This window comes from Dioscorea cayenensis, chromosome 1 (genome assembly GCF_009730915.1).
Source record: "Dioscorea cayenensis subsp. rotundata cultivar TDr96_F1 chromosome 1, TDr96_F1_v2_PseudoChromosome.rev07_lg8_w22 25.fasta, whole genome shotgun sequence".
Classification (NCBI taxonomy): domain Eukaryota; kingdom Viridiplantae; phylum Streptophyta; class Magnoliopsida; order Dioscoreales; family Dioscoreaceae; genus Dioscorea; species Dioscorea cayenensis.
In genome coordinates this window covers 5,946,275-5,973,457 of record NC_052471.1, presented here as the reverse complement: position 1 = coordinate 5,973,457, position 27,183 = coordinate 5,946,275, and the positions used below count along the sequence as shown (strand labels likewise).

Genomic DNA, 27,183 nt, shown 5'->3' with positions numbered 1-27,183 from the left:
TCCATTAGAGTGACACTAGGATTGAGAGTCCATCTTGGTAACCATTGTAGATGAGTGACACACTATGAGGGTTAGACATAGCTTGATTGGAGAGGGTTGAGAGGGTGAGTTGAGAGGTAGCGGAGCATCCCCTTTCCCCTCCAGTATGATTTATCCTACCTCTATTTCCTTGAGTTCTTTGCGGTCACAATAGAGTGAAGTTCTAGAGGATGAACTCTGATGGGGCTTAGTTGCGTGAGTAATAGAGTGAAGCATTGAAGTGACTCTAGTGTCTAGTGCTCAAATGTGACTAAGAGCCTTTCGCCTGGATCAAAGGGTTAGGCATATAAATAGGAAGAGGGTTTATCACTTGGATTCTCTAGAACACCATCCAACTTTACACAGTGTGAGATGTTGAGACTTAGCGATTTTTCCACCGGGACATAGTGTAGAGTTAGCTACGGTTGACCTTAGATTTGCGACCGTATGCTTAAGGATTTCCACAACTCAATAAGCATTGATTAGGAAGTATAATAGTGGGTCTTGCACTTGAAACATTAATCCTAGGGGGAACATTGTCCAAGTACCCCACTTCTATCGATTGCTTTATCTCTCACTTACTTGTGCCTCTCATTCTTATTCCTTTTATCTTTGTTCACATTACATTTTATTGACACTATCATTGTTCACTTTCATGTGGTTAAGTAGCAATTTATGTATTTTTACTTTCTCCTCCCTGTGGATACGATACCCTACTCACCTGGGAATTTATTACTCGACAAACCCATGCACTTGCGGGTCACACTCAAGGGGCGTTATCAAGTTTTTGGCGTTGTTGCTGGGGATAACCGTTTAGAGATACTATGCACTTTGTTATCTTAGCTATTCATTCATTCTATTTCATATCTTCTTATTCTATCATCTGTCTAATTTTGTTTTCATTATTTTGGTGCAGCTCCAGGTTATGACCCGAGGCAAGCCTTTGACATTGCTTGAAGGTGATCATGAACTTGAGCATACACTCAGAAGAAGGGGTAAAGAACCTGTACAAGAACCAATGAATCTAGCTGAAGTGGAAGTTTAAGGATCTGACAACATGGCAGAACAGAATAAACAACAGAGAACAATCTCTCTTTATGCCAAACCATCAGTATTGGAGACACAATCGAGCATTGTGCGGCCCCCAATCATAGCTCAGAATTTTGAGCTAAAGCCAGCATTCATCCACATGTTACAGCAATCTGCACAGTTCAATGGTTTGGCCGATGAGGATCCAAACAGTCACATAGAGAATTTCTTGGAAGTGTGTGATATGCTCAAGATCAATGGTGTTACGGATGATGCCATCAAGTTCAGAGCCTTCCCATTTTCCTTAAAGGAGGGAGTGAAGCAGTGGCTACACTCATTACCTAGTGCATCGATCAGTACATGGGAGGAGATGGTAGAAACTTTTCTTGCCTGTTATTTTCCTCCCCGAAAATCTGCAAAGCCTAGGAATGAGATCTCGTCCTTTGTGCAAATGGAAATGGAGTCTCTATTTAAGACATGGGAAAGGATCAAGGAACTCCTGCAAAAATGTCTTCAACATGGGTTTCCAGAGTGGATGATCATTCAGACTTTTTACAATGGTTTAAACCCAAGTACAAGATAGTTACTTGATGCAGTGGTAGGAGGTACCGTAGGTAGCAAGACCCCTGGAGAAGCCTGGCAATTGATTGAAGAAATGGGTTGTACAGGTACCAATGGAATGCTAGGGAGAAGAAGAAAATGGCTGCCATCCATGAGATCAATGCGGTTACGTCATTGGCAGCACAAATGAAGGCATTGAGTAATAAGTTTGGCACTATAACTTCTTCGAGATTGGCGGGCGTAACGAGTTATGATGGATGTGGAGGGGGATATGCCCCATCTGATTGCCCGATAGGTATTGGTGGTACACCATCCGTTGAGCAAGTTGACTATGTGGGTAATGCAATGAGAAACCAAGGCAATCCTTATAGCAATACCTACAATTCGGGTTGGAGGAACCACCCAAATTTCTCATGGAACAACCAAGGCAGCAAAAGGCCACCGCACCACCAGGTTTCCAACAACTTGCCCTGAACATGGAGAATAGAGTTTTAGACATGGAGACCCAGATGACAGATTTGGAGAAAGCCTTGACTAGATTTGTACAATCATCGGATACAAGGTTCCAATCAGTCGAGGCTACACTTCGCAACCATACCCCTTTATTGCACAAAGTAGAGAATGAAGTGGGGCAAATTGGGAAGTCTCTATCAGAGAGACCACAAGGTAGTTTGCCTAGTAATACTGAAACCAACCCATGTGAACATGTGAAGGAGATCACTTTGAGAAGTGGTCATGAGATGTAGGGCAAACTTTATAGTGAGAAGACCAATGTTGAGGAACCGGATGTCGTGGAGGTTGAGGAAAGAGTTAACAAAGAAAAAGAGGTGGCACTCCTACCTTACTAGCTAAGAAGCCCTTATCCTTCAAGATTGAAGAACGTCCAAAATGATGAGCAATACAAGAAGTTCTTAGGTCTTTTTAAGGAATTACACATCAACATTCCTTTTGTAGAGGCGTTGTCTCAAATGCCTCGGTATGCTAAGTTGTTGAAAGATTCTTTGACTAATAATAGGAAATTGGAAGAGTGCATTGGTGGTCTTAGATGCATTTTGCTCGGCGGTCTTACAAAAAAATATGCTGAACAAAAATAAAGACCCAGGAAGCTTTATTATCCCGTGCAACATTGGCAATTTGGGTGCTGATAAGTGCTTGTGCGATATGAATGTGAAGCATTCTTTCCTTATGTTAAGCATTACTTTTCTCCGGTTTTTATACTAATATGTGCGTTTTTATGTTACTTTTATGCAGGTAGGGTTGTGAGGCTGATTATGAAGGAAAGAAGCCAATGTGGGTCATAATGCACCGATTTTAGAGGAGATCTTGCTAAGATTCAAACGTGAAGACATAGGTCGGGTGTGAGATGCTAGAGTGTGTGCCAACCTCCTCATATTTTAGTTAGCATAACCATTTGGAGGGGCACAAGGGCAGTCATACTCAAGCTTTCCGATTTATTCATATAGAATAAGATCTCCACCAACTTTTCCATCATTGAAGAAGCAAAGCGATCCACGATGTGAACATGTACCTATTTGCGTTACCTCAATGAAAATAAGGATTCGGGAAGTATTTCAGGTGGATACTGTAGCAGAGAACTGTAGCAAAAGATTGTAGAAGCACTGTTCACAGCCGGCTGAGAAAACTGCAGAACAAAGAATCCACACGGGGCTGTCGAAATTCCACACGCACGTGTGAAAAATCCACAGGGGCGTGTGGATCCCTGATTCCAGCCCTATTTAAGGCCGATTCCGCCCCGATTTCAGCATTCTTTTCGCCATCTTTTCCCCAACTTGAGAAAGGGCTTCGGCTAGGGTTTTGAGAGGTATTGGCTAGGGTTTTGGAGAGGTTCTATGGCTCTAATATCGTGCGTCATTTGGAAGAAGGTTATTGGGAGAGCTTTCGTCGGCACCGATCCGGCAAGGTGTATCCTAGACTGGATAAAGAACCCTTTGAGACGAGTAGAGGACTCTCCACAAGACCATCGACACGACTATCGAGAGGTTTTCTATGGATTCATTGCTTTTACATTCTATTTCTTTGATTGTAATTAGCTCCATGGAGAGCTAAACCCTTAGTGGGTACTTGGGTATTTGTAATCCCCAGAATGTATTCGTTTCATTGAATCTCTTGATTATGCTTTCAATTAATTAATGTTTATTGTGAGTTCCAACCTTGAATGCTTGATTGTTTGAATACTCCCCTAGAGTGACACTAGGGTTGAGAGTTCTTGTTGGTAACCTTGTGAGTGAGTGACACACAACGAGTGTTAGACAAAGCTAGGTTGGAGAGGATTTAGAGGGTGAGTTGAGAGGTACAGGAGCGTCCCTGTTCCCCTCCAATGTGTTAGATTCTACCTCCGTTCCTCGAGTTCTTTGCGGTCATAATAGAGTGAATGGTCTAAGGGATGACCTTCTACAGGGGCTTAGTTGCGGGTGGGATGGAGTGAAGCATAGAAGTGATCTTAGTATCTAGGGCTTAATTATGGTTAGGGACCTTCAACCTGGACCAAAGGGTTAGGTCTATAATTAGGAAGATATTTATCACTTAGAATCCCTAGAGCTCTTTGCAATTCTATGCGAGTGCGAGGTTGAGAGGTTATCCAATCTCTCCTCCGAGACATGTATTGAGTTAGGCATGGTTGACCTTAGATTTGGGACTATGTAATTAAGGATTTCCATGAATCACTATTGCATTAATTAGGAAGCATAATAGAGGGTTCTTGCACTTGAAATGATTATCCTAGGCTGAGCAATATCCGGGCACCACATCTTTATCGATTGCCTTACCTTCTCCTTTACTTGTGCTCTCTTACTTGTTGTTTTTACTTTTGAGAATTGAGTCATTGTCACATATATCATTATTCACTTTTCACATAGATAAGAAGCGAATTTAGTATTTTTATTCCCTACTCCTTGTGGATACAATACCCACTCATCCGGGATTATTATTTCGACAAACCCGTGCACTTGCGGGATATAAGCAAAGGGACCTTGTCAGGTGTAGAGATGGCATTGGCGGACTCAGGGGCCAGTATCAACATCATGCCATACTCTTTCTTTCAGAAGCTAGGCTAGGGAGAGCCTAGGCCCTCTTGGATGACAATGCAATTGGCAGACTGAACGGTGAGACATCCGAGAGGCATCATTGAAGACGTGCTTGTCAAGGTGTACAAGTATATATTTCCTGTAGACTTTGTAGTGTTAGATGTCGATGAGTATGTAGATGTTCTTTGATACTTGGGAGGCCATTCTTACGCACTTCCAAGCCACTAATCTACATGGATGGTGGGGAGTTGACACTGAGGGTTGGAGATCACAAGCTCACATACCGCCACGCCGAAGCCATGCGACATTCTCTTGACTTTGATGATACTTTATATTTTCTAAACACTACTGATGAACTAATCGATGAATATGTTGCAGTAAATGTTGAATCCGGACCCATACGAGAAGGAGGAGTTGATGATGCTTGGTCTAGAGGAAAAAGCACTACCTACTACTGGGATCATGAAAAATATGCTCCGAAAGATGAAGCGAGTGAGAAGATCCCACATGAAATGCCCCAAGGCTATTGGGTATGTGCATGAAAGGAACAAGTGTGACAAGTCCTCAAATGGTAACAAGATCGACAAGTCACCCTCTGCCTTCAAGAGGTTATGTTCATCATGCTTCCAAGTTATGGGTAAGAGGGAAACCTTCATCTATCAGCCACCATGAGGTAATACAAGGTACGTTAAGCTTAGTGACGTTAAACAAGCGCTTTTTGGGAGGCAACCCAAGTCTTTATTGTTTTTCTAGTTTATAGTTTAGTGTTTGCATGAATAAGGTTTTGAGTGTTGGTGTCCTGATTTTGATATGCTATTGCTATGATTTTCTTGTGGATCTTTGGTCCACACGCGTGTTTAAATGAGGATGGCAAAGATTTTGGTTGTTTGAGCATCTCGTGCATTTTTCTCTGGTGTATTTGCATAATGAAAGCAGGCTCTAAGTGTCTTTATATGTTAAGGAATTTTCTGCATAGCCTAAAGAGTTTTCTAAGGTATCCAGACAAAACACACGGGCGTGTGGAATTTTCACACCTTTTTTCCCTTCCCACATCTTTTTCCCTTCCCAAAACCTCTTTCTTCCGTTGTATGAATTGATCAATCCCAAAGAGAGATGCTTGTTCCATTACCTTAGGATTTGGTTCTTCTTGTATATTTTTAACTTAAGAATAGCATGACACTAGCAAATCCCCTTGAAAATTTTCTCGCTCACTAGCACAATCTTCATTTACACAATACAAAATCTCAAAATTATATTCAACTTCTTTCTTTTCATTTTCTACACCAATGTACTCCATTTGCCAAACTTCATCAATGTTGATCATGACCTCATCATGTCCCGGAGACACTTGCCTTGCTTTTTCAAATTCTTCTTTTTCCTTAGCAAGCATGTTCAAGATCTCTCCTAATTGATGCTCAAGGTTTTTGATGGAGATCTCGAGACAACTTAATTTGGCCTCAATATTTTGAAAACATGCATCGGTTGCTTCAATAAATCTCGGTAACACTCTTTCCAACTGAAGTGCATCTTCTTCAACTTTCTCATCCCAATGAAGTTCTTGATGAGGTGCTTCCCATTATTATCCATCAATATCCCATAAGTGATTTGGGTAGCTCCTTCGAGTTGGATGATATGTGGTGCGACATAGATTGTATTGTTGATGAACACTAACAAGTCAATCAATTTTTCTAGTGACAGCATCAACCTGTGAACATAATTCCATAAGTGGATCAATCATCATTCAAGTTCCATGCAAGAAAAAAAGTAAATAAGACAAAAATAAAAACAAAAATAGAGACGGTGGAAAAAGATAGAGTGAAATAGATAAAAAAACAAAAATAAAAAAATCGATGAGAATGATGGAAGAAAAAAAGAAAGTGTGGACTAGACAAAAATAAAGAAAAAGATAAGTGGCTAGAGCCATAAAAGTCCTAGCATTCCTAGTATCCCGTTTCCCCGACAGCGGTGCCAAAAAAACTTGACACGTCCGAATACGGCGTGTAACCCGCAAGTGCACGGGTGTCGAAGTAATAAAAATACCCGGTGAGTCGTGTGAGTCGAATCCACGAGGGAACAGATACTACTAGTACTAACTTCTTCTACGCTTTCTAGCCCTAATGATAAATGGAAAGGTGTGGTGATCTAATGTGCGAGGAAATGAATACGGGAGATGAACATACAGGGGTGAAATGGAGGGAGAATCTCAATCAATAAAGATGAGATATCCGGGCAATGCTCCCTCTAGGATCTAACATGAAGTTCCAGATTCGCTAAATGCTTCTAAGCCGAGTCTAATAAGTCGAGGTAATCCAAAAACAACCGGCCCTTTCCTCGAAGCCACTGGTACTAGTCCCCTACAAGGTCCCGGTAGAGAAATCTCTCAATCTCAAGACCTCATACACAATATGACCACAATACGCTCTAGGGACACCTAAGAGTGAAACCAATTTCTAAAGATAGATCCAACACCAATTCCTTGCGAAGGATCCCTAAACCCCTACAAGGTCTTGGCAGAGAAATCTCTCAATCTCACACCTCACACCAAATATGGTTGCATAGAGTCTAGGGAATACAGAGATAAAAAACACTCAATTGGAAGGGAAAGGGGACGCTCCACTATCTCATGACTCACCCTCTCAACCCTCATTAACCTTGAAGTTCTAACTCTAATGGAGATCTCTCTCTCATCAAAGTAACAAATCATACATATAAAATCAACTACAAGGATCAATAAAACATGCAAGCAATGGGAACACAAGATTAAAATTCAAATCAACTCGGATTAACTAGAAACATAAAGCAAATCAATACAAAAGAATAGATCCTAGGGTTCACATGCCCAAGTACCTACTAGGGTTTAGCGCTCCATGGGGCACGTTACAAGACAATGATTAATACAATGAAAAACAACAAAAACCATAGAGAAAATCACCTTGAATTCGTGATGATTGGCCATGGTGGGTAGTTCAATGTCTTGAAGGATTCCTCTCTGAAGCTAGGTCGCCGGTGGTTTCCCAAGTGCTATGACGGTGAAGAAAACTATCAAAGTTGGTGAAGAACAACCTCCAAATTGGCAAAGACCTCCTCTCTAAAACCCTAGCCATCTCACCCCTCAAGATCCGCACAAAAGATGTCAAAGAATAGGGCAAACGACCTGTTTATAGCCCAAAACCGCGCAGTCACGTGCCCCCACGCACCCATGTGGATTTTCCACTCGCCCGCATGGGTTGCAGGAATTTCCACGCGGGCGCGTGAATTTCCACGTGGGCGCATGAACATGGTCCAAACACTCTTCTCTTGAGGCCATATGTCTGAGTACAAGTCCATGTGGTAGGCTATAAGACTTTTCTTCATCGATGCATCTTTGAAAGGTCTTGCAATCTTAACAAAGAGAAGAAACATGAAGATGTGCCTGCCTTTGTACCCTTCCAACTAGTGGATTGACTTGAATCCTCTTGGATGTTGGCACACATCTGCATGTTAATGAACTCCTCTCATGTCTTGGTCCTTGGAATTGAACTAGAACTCCCAACATTGTGTCTGTATAGCCTATCTTTGCTTCCTTTTTACTCTTCAAGACATTCACAACCTATATGTATAAAAGAACACCAAATACACAATATGAGACATAAACCATGGTAAAAATGATGCTCAATGCATGTAAAATATATATAAAAATATGTCTACTCAAGCACTTATCAGTAGCGATAATCACAAGTTTTCAGGGTTGTGGGGTTCGCATATGCCATCCGATTGTCATATCTCGATTGCTACTCTAGACTCAATTGAACAAGTAGATTTTGTGGGTAATTTGTAAAGTGGACAAGGTAATTCTTATAGGAACACCTACAACCAAGGGTGGAGGAATCACCCAAATCTCTCATGGGGCACTCAAGGGCAACAAAAGGATGCTGCACCACCAGGATTTCAACAAACTCCTTCGATTCCAGAGAGAGTTTCTGAGTTAGAAAGGGTTTTGTCAAAGTTTATTCAATAAACCGACACAAGGTTCCAAAACATAGAGGCAACACTCCGTAATCACACCGCTTTCTTGCATAATTTAGAGAATCAAGTGGGACAAATAGGGAAGTCACTAGAGGAAAGGCCTCCAGGAAGCTTGCCAAGTAACACTGAAACTAACCCAAGAAGGCAAGTGAAGGTGATAACTTTGAGGAGTGGACGAGTGCTCTAAGAAAAGCTCATTGCTGAAAAAAATTCTGAAATTCTTCGAGCTAAAACGCACACTGGTTTCATCCGTCCAACTAAGTGACCTCATTGTTTTGTACGGCTGGACAAGATGCAACAGATGATGTTATCAATACTCCTCAATTACCGGATGGATGCATACGTATTTTACAAGTTTTAATTTGTTTATTTTTTGTTACTGTTTTTTATTATGTTGTTTCCTGATAAGTGCCTGTGTGTTAAGAATGCAAAGTGTTCTTTCCTTACAATGAGCATTACTTTTATCAGGTTTAAGAGTTAATGCATGTGTATTTGTGTTCTTTTGCGGATTTAGGGTTGTGAAGCTGAGTATTAAGAAAAGAAGCCAAAAGTAGATTGTGAACGCACTATTTAGTGGAATCCTGGAAGGAACAAACGCGAAGACATAAGTGGGGCTCTAAGATATGTGAATGTGTGCCAAACTCCATGTAGTCAAAGCATTACAATGAGTTGGAGAGGAACAAAGGCAGTCACATGTGAGTATCCCGACTTGCGCATTGATAGCAAGATGTTCACCAATAAGGACTTTCATCGAAGAAGAGTTGCAATCTATGGCATAAATGTGTGCCCATTTATGTTGCCTCAATGAAAAGTGTGGAATTGGGAATATTTTGGTGGACCACTATAGCAGTTTACTGTAGAAAATCACTATAGCAAAATACTGTAGTAGTTATTGTTCACAGCCGGCCGAAAATCAGGTTTCAGAGAATCTACACTGGAGTGTGGAAATTTCCCACGCCCATGTGGAAATTCCATAGACCCGTGTGGAGAATTGACAGGGGCGTGTGGATGCCCGATTCCAGCCCAATTTAAGCCGTGATTCAGCCCGATTTTTGGAGAATCTTTTCATCCTTCTCTCTAACTTCTCCCCATCTTTTGAGAGGCCCTCGGCTAGGGTTTTGAGAGGCTTTTGGCAAGTCTTTGGAGTGGTCCTACGGATTCGACACCACGCTTCTCTTGGGAGAAGGTTATTGGGGTAGCTTTCATCGGCACCAATCCGGCGAGATGTGCCCTATGCCGAACAAGGTGACCTTTGGAGAAGAAGAGGCTACCCCACAAGACCATCAGGTTTTCCTATGGATTACTTGATTTTACTTTCGATTTCATTTTTGATGGTGTCTTCCTCCATGGAGAGTGTTGAGAGGATGAGTCGAGAGGTAGCGAAGCATCACCTTTCCCCTACAGTGTGATTTATCCTATCTCCAATTCCTATAGTTCTTTACGATTACAATAGAGTGAAGAACTAAAGCATGAACTCTTCTAGGGCTTACTTGAGCGAGCAATAGAGTGAAGCGTTGAAGTGACTTTAGTATGTATGGCTTAATTGTGATTAGGGGTCTTTCGCCTAGACCAAAGGGTTAGATATACACATAGGAATAGGGTTTATCACTTGGAATCCCTAGAACTCCATGTAACTTTTCTTAATCGACGTATCTTTGAGAGGTCTTGCAATCTTTACAAAGAGAAGGAACATAAAGATGTGGATGACTTTGTGCCATTCCAACTAGTGAATTGACTTGAATCTTCTTGAATGTTGGCACACATCTCCACGTTTATGAACTCCTCTCGTGTCTTGGTCCTTGAATTGAACAAAAACTCTCGACATTGTGTCTTTATAGCCTATCTTTGCTTCCTTTTTACTCTTCAAGGCATTCACAACCTATATGCATAAAAGAACACCAAATACACAATATGAGACATAAACCATGGTAAAAATGATGCTTAATGCATGTAAAACATATATAAAAATATGTCTACTCAAGCACTTATCATTTACCTTTATCTTAGGATCTCCATGTACTTAATGAAAATCGTAGGGATGTTGGTTAGGGAGAAATTCCATTTAACACTCGTATCAGATTAAGGTTCAATCGCTGAAAAATCAAGGTTAATCTCATCTTGAGATCCCTCGGTCTACATCTCCCTTTCTATGTTCTATTGTACATCCATGTGTCATGATTACCCCTCAAGGGGACCCACATCCATAGGCCTTTGCATATTATTGTAGCTCTTGCAATCACTTGTCTTGTTCCTTAATTCATATAATTGTATTTTGTTTACTTTCTTGCATTGATTAGAGTAATTCACCATGCTTAAGATGTTAGGTTAGATAATAGGTCATGAAGGGGTAATAGGAGCTCCTTCACCCCGTGGAATACGATCATTGTGTTCTTACACGAGGTATTACTTGGCAATCCCTTACACTTGCGAGGAAGTGATAAGTGTCTAAATGTACATATTTGAGTACATGTATTTTATACACTTAGCATGTATTTTTGTAGGAATGGATGCCCGTTTTATGATTAATCATGTATATTTGCATTGTAGGGCATGGAGGAGCCATGGAGAACACAAGAATACGATTTGGGTGAGAAAGAGAAGAAACCAGGTCTCACATTAATATAGCATATTCATTGTAGCACATTACTATAGCTGAAGTACTATAGAAGATGTTTTATATTAAGACATGAAAAACTTATAGGCCAATTGGTAAAGGTTATGATTTCCTATTGGTGTTTCCTGGATCAAATTCCATCCATGACACCAATTTTTTAGAAGTTTAACTTGTAAAAAAAAATTTGAATTTAATAATAAACTATTACTTAACAAAATAATAATAATAATGTAGAAAACTCAGCGGGCCAAACGGGCTTGGCCTAGACCCGGCGGGTACTGTGATAAATTGGGACGGGCCCGATTCATTCTATGAGTGAACCGGACCTAGAGGTTCTGCTGCTTCAGCCCGGCCCAGCGGGCTTTCCCTGTTGCACGGGTCGGTTCTGGTTCTGGCTTCTGATGAACCAAACCCGGCGAATCTAGCCCGATGAGCACGATTAACAGACATGTGCCCCTCTCTACATATAAGTTTATACCCATCTGTGTATAACTAATCCTTACATGTATATGGAGAGAGAGAGAGAGAGAGCTGCATGAGGGTCATGGCATCGCACCATCTTTGTATAACTGATCCATACATGTATCTAGAGAGAGAGAGAGAGAGAGATGCATGAGGGTCATGCCGGCGCCTGCATGAGGGTCTTTTTCTCTTATTCATTATTATATATCCATTTATAAAAATTAAAAATATATTAAATATTTTTTAAATAAATTTATTTTTTATTTTTAATGTGTTTCCACCCTTTCCTAATATAATCTAAAAAGTGTAAAGTACCATTTTGAGATGGAATAATAGATAATTGATGTACAGATAAGTTAATGAAATTTGATGGAATTTTATATAAGGGTAAATTTAGATAGTTGGTATAATTTTTTTTTATAATATTTAAGACTTTAAACTAGTTTTAGTTAAGCTTCTTAATCAGTGTAAATCAACTAAAATTACCTTTATTTAAATATTTATAATGGCTATTCGCATATAAGTATCTAACAATCAGTGTAAAAGTAATTCATATATAACAATCCGTGTATAAGTAATCCATACATGTATCTAGAGATAATTCATAAAAACCATCCACATATAAGTATATAACAATCTGTGTATCAGTAATGCATACATGTATTAAGAGAGAGAGAGAGAGAGCAGCAGCATGAGTGTCATGGTGGTGCTTGCATTTGAACCTCCAACTCAACCTTCAGGATGGTGGGTGCCCTTGTGAATCATCAGAAGGGTGGGAGTTGGTGGCGGCATCAAAAGAATTCCGGTATCCTGCCAAAGATTATGATAACCCTTAGAGCAATAATCATATCATTTCAACCTCTCTTTTGAAGATAAGGTAGGTTAGGTGACGTACTTGTGTTATGATCAATGAGGTTGGGGAAAGAGGGGAAGTGGGAAGGATGGAGATGGTCAAAGCGGTAGTGGGCGGGCATAGTAGATGGGGTTGGAATGTAAGTGGGGATGGCTAGGGTGGCGAGGGATTGGGCAAATGCAGCGATGGCCATGTGGATTTTTGGGCCGGAGGGGAAACGGTAGGGTTGGAAATGATCGACAAGGTAGTGGATGGCTGTTGGATTTTAGATTTTTCATTAACAGGTTGTATGTAATTATTGGGCTATAATAATTTAAATGAATGCCAATGTATGAAAACCTCAAGGTTATTTGTGTTATTCCTCTTAATTATATAAGCACAGTACACTTTTACTTTTTATCCAATGTGGAACTATCTATTATGTCACTTAATCATTCCAACACCCCACTTTTAGTTCAACTGGTTATATGGTCTTCTCTCTCTATTTTTTTATAAGCTGGAGATAGAGTTTTTTTTATACTAGTCCTTGGATTTTTATTCTTGGGTTGGTAAGCGTAATGGGCTTTGATACCATGTTGAATTTTAGATTTTATATTAGTAGGCCTTATTTAATGGTGGGGCTACGATAATCCAAATGTTTATGTCTCAGTTCTAATGCTTAAATGGGTTTTTATTGTGCAAATTCACAGTTGGTTTTGTTGTTTGTAAGGTATGTAAGGCATGAATATGCAATTAACACTGACAAAATCATTGTGTAGTAATGGTTTGGTGAGTGGAGTATAGATTATTTTGAAAAGGAAGTGGGTAATTCAGTCCTTTTTTCCCCAAGATTTATTGTATCCACAATCTTCCAGCTTCTATTCTCTCATATTCTATTTATGTCTTTATCTCTTACTCATTGTTATATTTTCATTTAAATATTTTTAATAATATTTAATATTTTTCATAAAAAAATTTATCTTTTATTTTTAATGTGTTTCTACATTTTCTAATACTTTTTGAAAATGCAAAGTACCATTTTAGATGGAATAAAAGATAATTAATATATAGATAAGTTAATTTAAATTTGATGGATTTTAAATAAGGGTAAATTTAGATTGTTAGGATAATTTTTTCATATCTTTAAGACTATAAATTCATTTTAGTTAAGCTTCTTAATCAGTGTAAATCAACTAAAATTACCATTATTTAAAGCTTTATAAAAGCCATCCACATATAAGTAGATAACCCTCTATATATAAGTAATTTATACTTGTAACTAGAGAAAATTCATAAAAGTCATCCACATATAAGTATATAACCATTTATGTATAAGTAATCCATACATGTATCTATAGAGAGAGAGAGAGAGAGAGAGAGAGAGAGAGAGCAGCAGCAGCAGCAGCAGCATGAGGGTCATGGCGACGCCTGCATCTGAACCTCCAACTCAACCTCCGGCATGGGAGGTACCCTTGTCACACATTGGAAGGTGGAAGTTGGCGGCGGCATAAAAAGAGTAACATTATACCACCCAAGATTGTGATGACCCCTAGAGCGATAATCACATCAACCCAACCTCTCTTATGAAGATAAGGCAGGTAGGTTAATGTAAGGGGGCTGTGATTGGTTCCATCAGGGATGGAGGGAAAGCGGGAAGGGTGTAGATGATCGATGGGATAGGGGTTGCTGGAGTGGTCAGGGTAGAAATGGTGGCATGGACAAACCGGCGGTGGGGGATTTGGTGGCTGCAGCGTTGAAGGTGTGGGTTTTAGAGCCGGAGGTAAAGCGGGAGCGGTGGAGATGGGCGATGAGGTAAGGGACTGCTGTTGGACTTTAGATTTTGTAGTAGTAGGCTATATTTAATGATTGGGCTATGATAATCCCAATAAAGGCCAATTGATAAGTGCTTGTGCGATACGAATCCGAAGCGTTCATTCCTTATGTTAAGCATTACTTTTCTCGGGTTTTTACACTAATATGTGTGTTTTTATGTTACTTTTATGCAGGTAGGGTTGTGAGGCCTAGTGTGAAGGAAATAGGCCAATGTGGATCATAATGCACCAATTTTGTAGGAAATCTTGCTAAGGTTGAAACGCGAAGACATAGGTCAGGTGTTAGATGCTAGAGTGTGTGCGAACCTCCTCGTATTCGAGTGGGCACATCCATTTGGACGGGCACAAATGCAGTCACATTAGTGCATTCCAACTTATGCACATAGAACAAGAGCTCCACCAACGTGTACACCATTGAAGAAGCAAGTGATCCATGACGTGAACGTGTGCCCGTTTGCATTACCCCGATGAAAGTATGGAATTGGGAAGCTATTCAGGTCGAATACTATAGCAAAGCACTGCAGCATATACTGTAGCAGCACTGCTCACAGCCGGCCGAGAAACCAGAGAAATAGAAAATCCACACGGGCGTGTGGAAATTATCCACGCCCGTGTGGAAATTCCGCAAGGGCGGGTGGAGCATCCACGCCCGTGTAGTCGCCCGATTCCAGCCCTATTTAAAGCCGCTTTAGCCCCGATTTTGCTATTCTTTTCTCCATATTTTCCCCAACTTGAGAGAGGGCTTCGGCTAGGGTTTCGAGGGGTATTGGCCAAGGTTTTGGAGAGGTTCTATGGCTTTGACATCGTCAGTCCTTAGGAAGAAGATTGGTAGGGGAGCTTCCGTCGAGGCGTATCCTATACCGGATGAGGGAATCCTTGGACAACGAGTAGAGCACTTTCCACAAGACCATCGACACGACTATCCAGGGGGTTTCTTTATAGATTCATTGCTTTTACATTCTATTTCTTTGATTGTACTTAGCTCAATGGAGAGCTAAACCCCTTGTGGGTACTCGAGTATTGTGAACCCTAGGATGTATTTGTTTCTTTGAACCTCTTTATTATGCTTTCAATAAATTGATGTTTATTGTGAGTTCCAACCTTTAATGCTTGATTGTATGAACATTTCCCTTAGAGTGAAGCTAGGGTTGAGAGTTCTTGTTGGTAACCTTGTGAGTGAGTGACACACCACGAGCGTTAGACAAAGCTAGGTTGGAGAGGGTTGAGAGGGTGAGTCGAGAGGTACAGGAGCGTCCCATTTCCTCTCCGGTGTGATAGATTCTACCTCCGTTCCTCGAGTTCTTTGCGGCCATAATAGAGTGAATGGTCTATGGAATAAACTTCCGCTGGGGCTTAGTTGCGTTGAGGTTAGGGACCTTCCACCTTGACCAAAGCGTTAGGTCTATAATTAGGAAGAGATTTATCACTTGGAATCCCTAGAGCTCAATGCAACTCTATGCAAGTATGAGTTGTTGAGATTGTTCGATTTCTCCTCCGGGACATGTATAGAGTTAGGCATAGTTGACCTTAGATTTGGGACTATGTAATTAAGGATTTCCGCGACTCACCATTGCATTGATTAGGAAGCATAATAGAGGGTTCTTCCACTTGAAACATTTATCCTAGGTGGAGCATTATCCGGGTACCCCATCTTTATCGATTGCCTTACCCCCTTCTTTAGTTTTGCTCTCTTACTTGTTGCTTTTACTGTTGGGAATTAAATCATTGTCACACTCATTATCATTGATCTTTTACATAGCTATGAATTGAATTAAGTATTTTTATTCCCTACTCCCTGTGGATTCGATACCCGCTCACCCGAGATTATTACTTCGACAAACCCGTGTACTTGCAGGGGAGCTAGGCTTTTAGAGATACTTTGCACTTTGTTTTCTTAACTATTTCACCACACATTCTATTTCACGTCTTCTTATTCTATCATTGTTCTAATTTTTCTTTTTCTTTCTTTTTGGTGCAGCTCCAGGTTATGACCCGAGGGAATCCATCAATATTGATTGAAGGAGATCCTGAGCTTGAACGTACACTTAGAAGAAAAGGGAAAGAACCTGTGCAAGAACAGCATAATTCAGCTGATTTGGAAGGAGAGGAATCTAAAAACATGGCAGAATAGAATGAGCAACAGGGAACACTATCCGACTATACCAGACCTTCAGTGTTGGGGAGACAATCGAGTATTGTTCGTCCCCCGATTACAGCTCAGAACTTCGAGCTAAAGCCGGCATTCATCCATATGCTGCAGCAGTCCGCACAATTCAACGGTTTGGCCGATGAGGATCCAAACAGTCACATAAAGAGCCGTCCCATTTTCCTTTAAGGGGAAAGTGAAGCAGTAGCTACACTCATTACGTAGAGCATCAATCACTACAAGGGAGGAGATGGTAGAAGCTTTTCTAGCCCGTTATTTTTCTCCCAGAAAATCAGCAAAGCTTAGGAATGAGATCTCGTCCTTTGTTCAGTTGGAATTGGAGTCTCTATTCGAGACATGGGAAAGGTTCAAGGAGCTCCTGAGAAAGTGTCCGGAACACGGATTCCCGGAGTGGATGATTGTTCAAACCTTTTACAATGGTTTGAACCCGAGTACAAGGCAACTCTTGGATGCGGCAGCAGGAGGTACCTTAGGTAGCAAAATTCCCGATGAGGCTCGTCAATTAATTGAGGAAATGGGGTTAAATAGCTACCAATGGAATGCTAAGGAGAAGAAGAAGGTGGTCGGTCTCCATGAATTGATGCGGTAACCTCATTGGCGGCGCAAGTAGAGAGTCTTAGTAAGAAGCTAGATCTCATAGCTTCGAATAGAGTTGCGTCCGTGACCAATTGCACCGGTTGTGGTGGAGGACATGCTCCCTCCGATTCCCGATCATTATTGGTGATGTTTCTTCAGTGGAAAACGTTGACTTTGTAGGTAATGGCATGAGACCTCAAGGGAACCCATATAGCAATACTTACAATTCAGGTTGGAAGAATCATCCCAACTTTTCATGGAGTAATCAAGGACCACAAAAGGCCATGGGGCCGCTGGGTTTCCAACAACAACAACAAGCCCCTCAGGTGGAAAAAAGAATTTCAGGCTTGGAAACCCGAATGACGGATTTAGAGAAACACTTGGCTAGATTTGTTCAATTTGCAAATACACGGTTTGAATCAATCGAGGCTACACTTCGCAACCACACCGCATCTTTGCACAAACTTGAAAATCAGGTGGGGTAAATTGCGAAGTCTCTCTCCGAAAGGCCACATGGAAGTTTACGAAGCAATACAGAAACCAACCCTATAGAACATGTGAAGGCGATCACTTTGAGAAGTGGTCGTGAGGTTGAAGGGAGGCTTCCCAGTGAGAAGCCAAAAGAACACGCACCCGAGGTTGTAGAGGTTGAGGAGGGAGCAAAGAAAGAGAAAGAGGTGGCATCCCCACCTTTCAAGCCAAGAATTCCTTATCCCTATAGATTGAAGAATGACCAAGGGGATGAACAGTATAAGAAGTTCCTGAGTTTATTCAAGCAACTCCACATCAACATTCCTTTTGTAGAGGCATTAGCTCAAATGCCTAAGTATGCGAAGTTCCTGAAAGACTTGTTGACTAACAAGAGGAAGTTGGAGGAGAGTGCTTCAGTGATGCTAGATGCTTCATGCTCGGCGGTGCTGGAAAAGAACATGCCGAACAAGAAGAAAGATGCAGGAGCCTTGCTGAAGCCATGTGGCATTCTCTCGATTTTGATGAAACTTTGTATTTTCTAGACACTACTGATGAGCTTGTTGATGAATACATACAGGAAATGTTCAACCCGGATCCATATGAAGGTTTGTTCAACCAAGAGGAGAGCAATGAAGAAGTAATGATGCTTGGGTCGACTTAAGAAGTAATATCTACCCCGGGGATATTGAAGAAGGTGCTCCGAAAAATGAAGAGGCCTAGGAGACGCCATCGAAAACGCTCCAAGACTGTTGGAGACGTACATGAACCAAGAAAGTTGGATGAACCATTGCTCGGCGATCCGAAGCCCAATAATACACCCTCTACCCTCAAGAGACTTTGCTCATCATGCTTTCAAGTCATGGATAAGAGGGCGACTTTCATTCATGAACCCCAGTGAGGTAAGGCAAGATACGTCAAGCTAAGTGACGTTAAACAAGCGCTTCTTGGGAGGTAACCGAAGTGTTTACTGTTTTCTTATCTTTTAGTTTAGTTTGTTTGTATGAATAAATTGTTAAGTGTTGGTGTCATAATTTTTAGATGCTTGTGCTGTGATTTTGTTGTGGATTTTTAAAATTCATCGTGTGTTTTATGAGGAATTGGCGAAAGTTTGGTCGTTTGAGCTCTATTTTATATTTTTCACTGGTAAAATTTGCATAATAGGGTAGGCTCTGAGCGTGTAAACATGTTCATAAATATTCCGTAGAGCCTGCAGATTTTTCTAAGTCATCCAGAGAAAAAACACGGGCGTGTGGAATTTCCACACGCCCATCGTGGTTGCACTGCGAGCTCATCCAGAGAAGGCATAGGGGCGTGTGAATGACCATGCGACTATTACACGCCCGTGGGTAATTTCTGCATGGGCGTGTGAATTCCTGCAGAGTTGGACAGATTTTCCCGAGAGCACACAAGGGCGTGGACTCGCCCCTGTGAGTGACCTTGTGAACCACTGCAGGCGTGGGTAATTTCCACTGCGCCCGTGTGAAACTCTGCAGGAGGAGTTCTCTCCATCCCAGAAGACACAGGGCGGCTGCACTGTGAGTTTAGCATGTGAATGTCCACGCCCGTGGGGAAATTTCCAGCAGGGCGTGTGAAACACTTAGTGTTTTCTCGGATGTCCAGGGAAGCCACAGGGGGCGTGCGGCTGCCCCTGTGGGTCGGGGACACGGGCGTGGGTATTTTCCGCACGCCCGTGCGAGAGAAGTCAGAGTCAAAGGAGCGTTTTCCCGAAAGAACAAAGGGGCGTGCGCACACCGCTGTAGTGCTGTTGAAGTGAGGTGTACGGGCATGGGGAATTTCCACACGCCCGTGTGGATGCACAGAACGCCAAAAGTCGTGGGCTCTGTTTAAAAGAGGATAGTTCCTCTCCCTCATCACGACTTCTATTCGCCTGAAAACACTCTCACAGTATTCTCCAAGTTCAGAGTGCTAATTTGGTGGGATTTTAGTGAAGTTTTCTGACCGGTTCTTCATTTTCTCACTCCATCGCGTCGGTAAGTTGTTTTTGTTTTTATCATCTTCCTTGCCAATTCATGGTTTCTATCGATTAACCTGGTTAATAATGCTTCATTTCTTCAATTGGAAAAATGATTTATGTTTAGAATGAAGTTAGAAGTACTATTAAGTTGTATTTTTGGATTGTTAAAGCGTGACTGTGCGGTGCTCACGCCCCGTGGATCCACACGGGCGTGCGGAAAGTCCACACGACCGTGTGGATTTCTGCAGCATTGGTTTATCAACTTGTTTGATCAATTTCATTTAAATCTTGCATATTATGGCACCTAGGTCAAAGAAGCAAGCTGATAAGAGACACGTGAGTCATCTCCTGAGCCCGAGGACATGCGGTTTGCATTTCTAGAGCATCAGATTTGCTATGAGCGCCTGTCGAGGCTCTGTTTTGGGTAGACTCGATTCTAAGACACGACTATATTGCGAGATCTGCAGCAGTGAGATGATTTTGCTGATAAGATCGAGGATCTCATCTCAGAAGGTGGTTGGCGGCAGTTGCTGATGATTAGACAGCCAGCCATCCGAGAGTTTGCACTAGAGGTGCTACCATCATTCGAGTTTGATAAATCGTATGCGAGCTTCGACAGTGTGGACACCATTCAGTTCAGAGTATTTGGACACCACCGTAGCTTGAGCATTACGCAGTTTTCAGTAGTACTTGGCTTGTACGAGGAGGCATTCACAGATACAGAGGAATATGCGCAGTTAGCGACTGATTACCCTGGAACCTTGACCCCGCAGAGAGCTTACAGAGTGTTATGTGGTCATGGTCAGTATGAGTAGGGGGTGTCCAAGGCCACGTGCCTTTCCCGACCTGCATATAGATACTTGCATGCCATTATGAGTAGGTCGGTGAATGGCCGTGGTGATAGCACTGGTGTCCTAAGCCGTCAGGAGCTACTATACTTGTAATGATGGTATAACGAGTACCGATTCACTTAGGGCACATCCTGGCAGAGTACATCAGACATCAGAGATACTATGCTAGACTGGGAGCGATCTTCTCGGGCCCCTACATTACGAGATTAGTGCTGGGCATGGGTCTCTTGGATTCGATTCACGGGGCAGAGAAGATGAGTGTACCTACTCCCCTGAGTCTAGAGTTGATGGGCATGGTTCGCAGGGTTCAGACAGGGGTTTTTGCTTTAGTACTACCAGCTCCAGAGATAGCCGGAGATGAGGGTGATGAAGCCGGAGCATCTCAGCCCGTTCTCGAGCCTCAGCCAGCAACGATGGAGATAGAGGCACCTCCAGTTGCAGAGGAGCCACCCCTAGTACATATGTTTTCACCATCTCGAGCCAATGATCGCTTTGAGAGGCTCAAGAATGCTATAGGGGTGGTCCGAGCTAAGGTTGCTGAGATTAGGACTACGCAGGCTACTTAGTACACAGAGTTCATGGCGGCGTTTCGACGTGTTACGATGAGATTTTAGAGCGAGACATCGCCTCATCATTTGTATTATGCGGCGAGGATTTCTCGAGGCCCCCTCGGTTACATCCGAGCACCTCCATCCTCGACCTCGAGCACCCGGGGTGGACCCACCGAATCGTCTCCGAGCAACAAATGCTGAAAGACAGGAGCCCCGAGGCAGACCGACATTTGACTTCTCCTTTACTTTCTTGCATTTTTATTTTATTTTTTTCTTGTTTTTTTAGACTTGTTCACTCGAGAAAGGATTCTCCTTCACGAGTTTATTTTTCATTTTTCGCATCATCGAGTTGTATTCATTGCTTCATCTTTTATATACACTCGAGTTATTTTGTCTTTATTGAGCTTCACTGAACCATGTCGTGTATGCGTGCAGATGGTCTTGTCTTCTTGGGAATTGAGACTTAGTCATGGGTACGGCCAAGGTGATGAGGCACTTGGCCATGTGAGCCTCTCAACCCGTCGGAACACTACTTCCATGGAATTAGCTTCATCAAACGCAACACTAGGAGTCTGGGGAGTATTGTTTTGATTGCTTCTTCCACATTTGCTTTTGAATGATATATATATTTTGAGTGACCTTGCATGTGTATATTGAAGACAATGTACAACTTAAGTGTGGGGGGGAAGTTTCATAATGCGCACATCTTTTCTATTATTCTTGATTGATATATGCTTACATAGCAAATGGCGGTTCACCTTAGTTGCAAATATTGTATTCTTAAGTCTAGGAGAATTGTTAACATTGAATGTTTTCATGCTCTAGTTCTTGCTGGAATTTTTAGGAATTTTTGCCCCATTTACACTTAGTGCACTACTCACTCTTTGAACTCTATTGGAAACTCATGTTCGATGTTAAAAGGACTAGTTAGGTTTATTTTATTGTATGAAATTCTAAAAATAAAAAATAAAATGATGAAAATGAAAAGAAGGGACAAAATAGTTTTATTGTTTATTTATGTTTGTTGGGTGGAAAGAGCTACGACCTATGAAGTATGAAGCTACTCTCATAAGTCGGATATTAGTTATGCCCTAATGAGAGAAAGAGCTATCTCATAGGATGAGTGAAAGCTACCACTCGGGTAGAAAGAGCTACCACCTCGAAAGTGTGAAAGCTACCTCAGAGGATGTGTGAAGCTACTACCATCTTTGAAATTGTTATCACTTTTGTAGATAAATAAGTCCCTTGCACTTAGAATTTTAAGAAGTACACCTTGGGTTGTTTTGAGTGAGTTCACACACATACACGAAATTTGGGTTTGTTGTCCTTTTTGATTCAAGTTTTTAGCTAGGGCATTGTTTTTTTTCGTATTTAGTGTTGAAATTTTCGTTAATTGTAGAATACTTTCGTTGTATACCTTGGTGAACCTAAGGCCAAGCACTTTCAATATTTTCTTCATTAATGCACAGAATGTTTTAATGTTTGCTTGAGGATAAGAAAAAGCTTAAGTGTTGGGGAGTTTGATAAGTGCTTGTGCGATACGAATGCGAAGCGTTCATTCCTTATGTTGAGCATTACTTTTCTCAGGTTTTTCCACTAATATGTGTGTTTTTAGGGGAGCATATACTGTAGCAGCACTGCTCACAGCCGGCCGAGAAACCAAAGAAACAGAGAATCCACACGGGCGTGTGGAAATTATCCACGCCCGTGTTGAAATTCTGCACGGGCGCGTGGAGCATCCATGCCCGTGTAGTCGCCCGATTCCAGCCCTATTTAAAGCCGATTTAGCCCCGATTTTGGTATTCTTTTCTCCATCTTTTCCCCAACTTGAGAGAGGTCTTCGGCTAGGGTTTCGAGGGGTATTGGCCAAGGTTTTGGAGAGGTTCTATGGCTCCGACATCGTCATTCCTAAGGAAGAAGGTTGGTAGGGGAGCTTCCGTCGAGGCGTATCCTATACCGGATAAGGGAATCCTTGGAAGATGAGTAGAGGACTTTCCACAAGACCATCGACACGACTATCGAGGGTATTTCTTTATAGATTCATTGCTTTTACATTCTATTTCTTTGATTGTACTTAGCTCCATGGAGAGCTAAACCCCTAGTGGGTACTCGGGTATTGTGAACCCTAGGATGTATTTGTTTCTTTGAACCTCCTTAATATGCTTTCAATAAATTGATGTTTATTGTGAGTTCCAACCTTGAATGCTTGATTGTATGAACATTTCCCTTAGAGTGACACTAGGGTTGAGAGTTCTTGTTGGTAACCTTGTGAGTGAGTGACACACCACGAGCGTTAGACAAAGCTAGGTTGGAGAGGGTTGAGAGGGTGAGTCGAGAGGTACAGGAGCGTCCCCTTTCCCCTCCTGCGTGATAGATTCTACCTCCGTTCCTCGAGTTCTTTGCGGCCATAATAGAGTGAATGGTCTAAGGAATGAACTTCCGCTGGGGCTTAGTTGCGCGTGCAACGGAGTGAAGCGTTGAGGTGATCTTAGTATCTAGGGCTCAATTGTGGTTAGGGACCTTCCACCTTGACCAAAGGGTTAGGTCTATAATTAGGAAGAGATTTATCACTTGGAATCCCTAGAGCTCATTGGAACTATCCGAGTACGAGGTGTTGAGATTGTTCGATTTCTCCTCCGGGACATGTATAGAGTTAGGCATAGTTGACCTTAGATTTGGGACTATGTAATTAAGGATTTCCACGACTCACCATTGCATTGATTAGGAATCATAATAGAGGGTTCTTGCAGTTGAAACAATTATCCTAGGTGGAGCATTATCCGGGTACCCCATCTTTATCGATTGCCTTACCCCCTTCTTTACTTTTGCTCTCTTACTTATTGCTTTTACTGTTGAGAATTGAATCATTGTCACACTCATTATCATTGATCTTTTACATAGCTAAGAATTGAGTTAAGTATTTTTATTCCCTACTCCCTGTGGATTCGATACCCGCTCACCAGGGATTATTACTTCGACAAACCCGTGCACTTGCGGGATATACACAATGGGACCTTGTCACCAATGTACCAAAAACCTCAAGGATATTGGTGTGATTCCACTTGAACTATATACGCCCAATACACTTTTATTTTTTAATCGATGTCAGATTATTATCTCACTCAATCATTCCAACAACGATCAGAGTGGTCTTTTAGGAAATGCGAGTAGGTAAGATTGGTGGTTGAGGAGATGGCGGCGGGGGATTGGTTGGCTGCAGCGACGCTGAGGGAGATTAGCAAGCAATGATGATGTAGAGGCATGTCATTCCGTGGGGTTCTTGTTCTTGTATGCATAAGACGGAAAGCTCGAGTGTGACTGCCTTTGTGCCCCTCCAAATGGATGTGCTCACTCGAATGCGAGGAGGTTGGCACACACTCTAGCATCTCACACCTGTCCTATGTCTTTACGTTTGAAACTTAGCAAGATCTCCTCCAAAATAGGTGCATTATGATCCACATTGGCCCATTTCCTTCATACTCGGCCTCACAACCCTACCTGCATAAAAGTAACATAAAAACACACATATTAATGTAAAAAACTGAGAAAAGTAATGCTCAACATAAGGAATGAACGCTTCGCATTCATATCGCACAAGAACTTATCAAACTCCCCCACACTTAAGCTTTTGCTTGTCCTTACGCAAACATTAGAGCATTCTGTGCATCAATGAAGAAAATATTGAAAGTTCTTGGCCTTAGGTTCACCAAAGTATACAAAGATAGCATTCTACAAGTAAGGAAAATTTCAACACTAAATACGAAAAATCAATGCTCTAGCTAAAAACTTGAATAAAAAAGGATAACAAACCCGAATTTCGTGTAAGTGTGTGAACTCAATCAAAACACCCCAAGTTATAATCCTCAAAGTTATAAGTGCAAGGGACTTATTTATCTACACAAGTGATAAAAAATTTAAAAGATGGTAGTAGCTTCACACATCCTCTAAGGTAGCCCTTTCCAAAGTGGCCACTAAGGGGGCTTTCACACTTTCGAGGTGGTAGCTCTTTTTACCCAGGTGGTAGCTTTCACTCATCCTATGAGATAGCTCTTTCTCTCATTAGGGCATAACTAGTATCTGACTTGTGAGAGTAGCTTCATACTTAATAGGTGGTAGCTCTTTCCACCCAACAAATACAAATAAACAAAAAACTATTTTGTTCCTTCTTTTCATTTTTCCATCATTTTTCCTAACTAGTCACTTTAACATCAAGCATGAGTTTCCAATAGAGTTCAAATAGTGAGTAGTGCAGTAAGTGTAAATCGGGCAAAAATTCCTAAAACTTCAAGCACGAACTAGAGCATGAAAACATTCAATGTTAAAAATTCTCCTAGACTTAAGAATACAAACATTGCAACTAAGGTGAACCGCCATTGGCTATGTGAGCATATATCATTCAAGAACAATAGAAAAGATGTGCGCATTATGAAACTCCCCACACTTAAGTTGTACATTGTCCTCAATGTACACATGCAAGCTCACTCAAAATATATCATTCAAAAATAGATGTGGGAGAAGCAATCAAAACAATACTCCCCAGACTCCAAGTGTTGCGTTTGATGAAGGTAATTCATTGGGAGTAGTGTTCCAACGGGTTATGAAGCTCGCATGGCCAAGTGCCGAAGCACCTTGAACGTGCCCATGACTAAGTCTCAATTTCCAAGAAGACAAGACCATCTGCACGCATACACGAGGGGGTTCAGTGAAGCTCAAGAAAAACAAAAATAACTCAAGTGTATAAAAGATGAAGCAATGAATACAACTCGATAATGCAAAATAACATAAACTCAGAAGGAAAATCCTTTCTGAGTGAACAAGTCTTAAAACAAGAAAATAAGATAAAGTAAAATGCATGAAAGTAAAAGAAAGGTCAAGTGTCGGAGTCGTTCTTGGGCCCCGCTACTGCTGCTGCTGAAGTGGAAGCATATAGTGGGTCCTCTGGTGCTGGGGTCAAGGATGGAGGCGCTGGAGGCACTGATAAGGCCTGAAGAGTCCTCGACTGTAAGACAAATGATGAGGCAACGTCTCTCTCTAGGATCTACTGTAATATGTCGAAACGTGCCATGAACTCTGTGTACTGAGTGGCATGTGTAGCACTAATCTCGGCTATCTCTGCTCGAGCTTCAGCCACCTCTGTCTGTACCATTCCCAAGGCGCTCTTGAGCCTTTCAAAATGATCATGGGCTCGAGATGGTGGAACTATACGCACGGGGAGTGGTTCCTCTGCCGCGGGAGGTGTCTCGGTCTCCATCGGTGTTGGTTGTGGCTCGGGGGCTGACTGAGATGCCCCAGCTTCATCTTCGAATGGTATGTTCAGCACGTAGACACCATTTGAATATTTTTGGATCAACCCCATGAGCCTCATGGTCTCTAACCCAAGTGGTGCTAGTATTATCACTTTCTCGGTTCCGCTGATTTTGTCTCGCAAACCCATCCCCACAATGAGTCTGGTAATATATGGACCCGAGAAGATGACACCCAATCGAGGATATTGTCCTTGATGCTTCAAATACTCTGCTAAAATGTGTCCCAGATGGACCGGTTTGTTCCGAACAATGGAGTACAAGTACAAAAGCTCTTGCTTGTTGATGACTCCCGTACTATCACCACGCCCATTCACTGACCTGCTTATGATGGCGTGAAGATATCTGTAACTCGGTCGAGATAAACATGAAGCCTTAGACACTCCTGGTTCATAACACCCTTTTCCACATAATAATGAATACGCCTTAATGGGAGATAAACCCGTCATGTCAATTGGGAGGTTCTCATACTCCTCAGTTTCAGTATATTTGTCATCATATAGACCAAGTCTAGTGGAAAACTGTGTGACACTCATACTGTGATGCTGCCCAAAAGCTCTAAACTAAATCGCGTCCACACTATCAAAATGAGCATAAGAGCGGTCGAACTCAAATGAAGCAAGCACCTCCAAAGTAATTGTGCAGTTAGCAGGGTCACGAATGTTCAGTAACTTATGCCAATTACCGACCAATAATAATTTCTCGACCTCGTCAGCCATATCATCCGCTAGTTGTACCTTCCTAAGTAACTCAACATCTGGGATTCGCGTTTGACCAAACTTAAGCTTCTCTAACTGCTCAAATCTAGCTTGATACGCCGGTAGTGTGAATTCCATAACTTCCGGTTCAGGGGCAGGCTTTCGAGGCCGCATAGCAACTGTTTTCTTTGATT

General features: G+C 41.8%; 2 non-coding genes across 2 annotated transcripts; both read right to left on the bottom strand.

Annotated features, from left to right (window-relative positions):
- Positions 1–1,466: 1,466 nt before the first annotated feature.
- LOC120267335 lies at positions 1,467–1,572 on the bottom strand. The gene has a single exon (XR_005538441.1). It is a non-coding gene; the product is annotated as a small nucleolar RNA R71 (small nucleolar RNA).
- Positions 1,573–16,841: 15,269 nt separating this feature from the next.
- Positions 16,842–16,948, bottom strand: LOC120267742. Its single transcript, XR_005538553.1, has one exon. It is a non-coding gene; the product is annotated as a small nucleolar RNA R71 (small nucleolar RNA).
- Between the last annotated feature and the right edge of the window lie 10,235 nt (positions 16,949–27,183).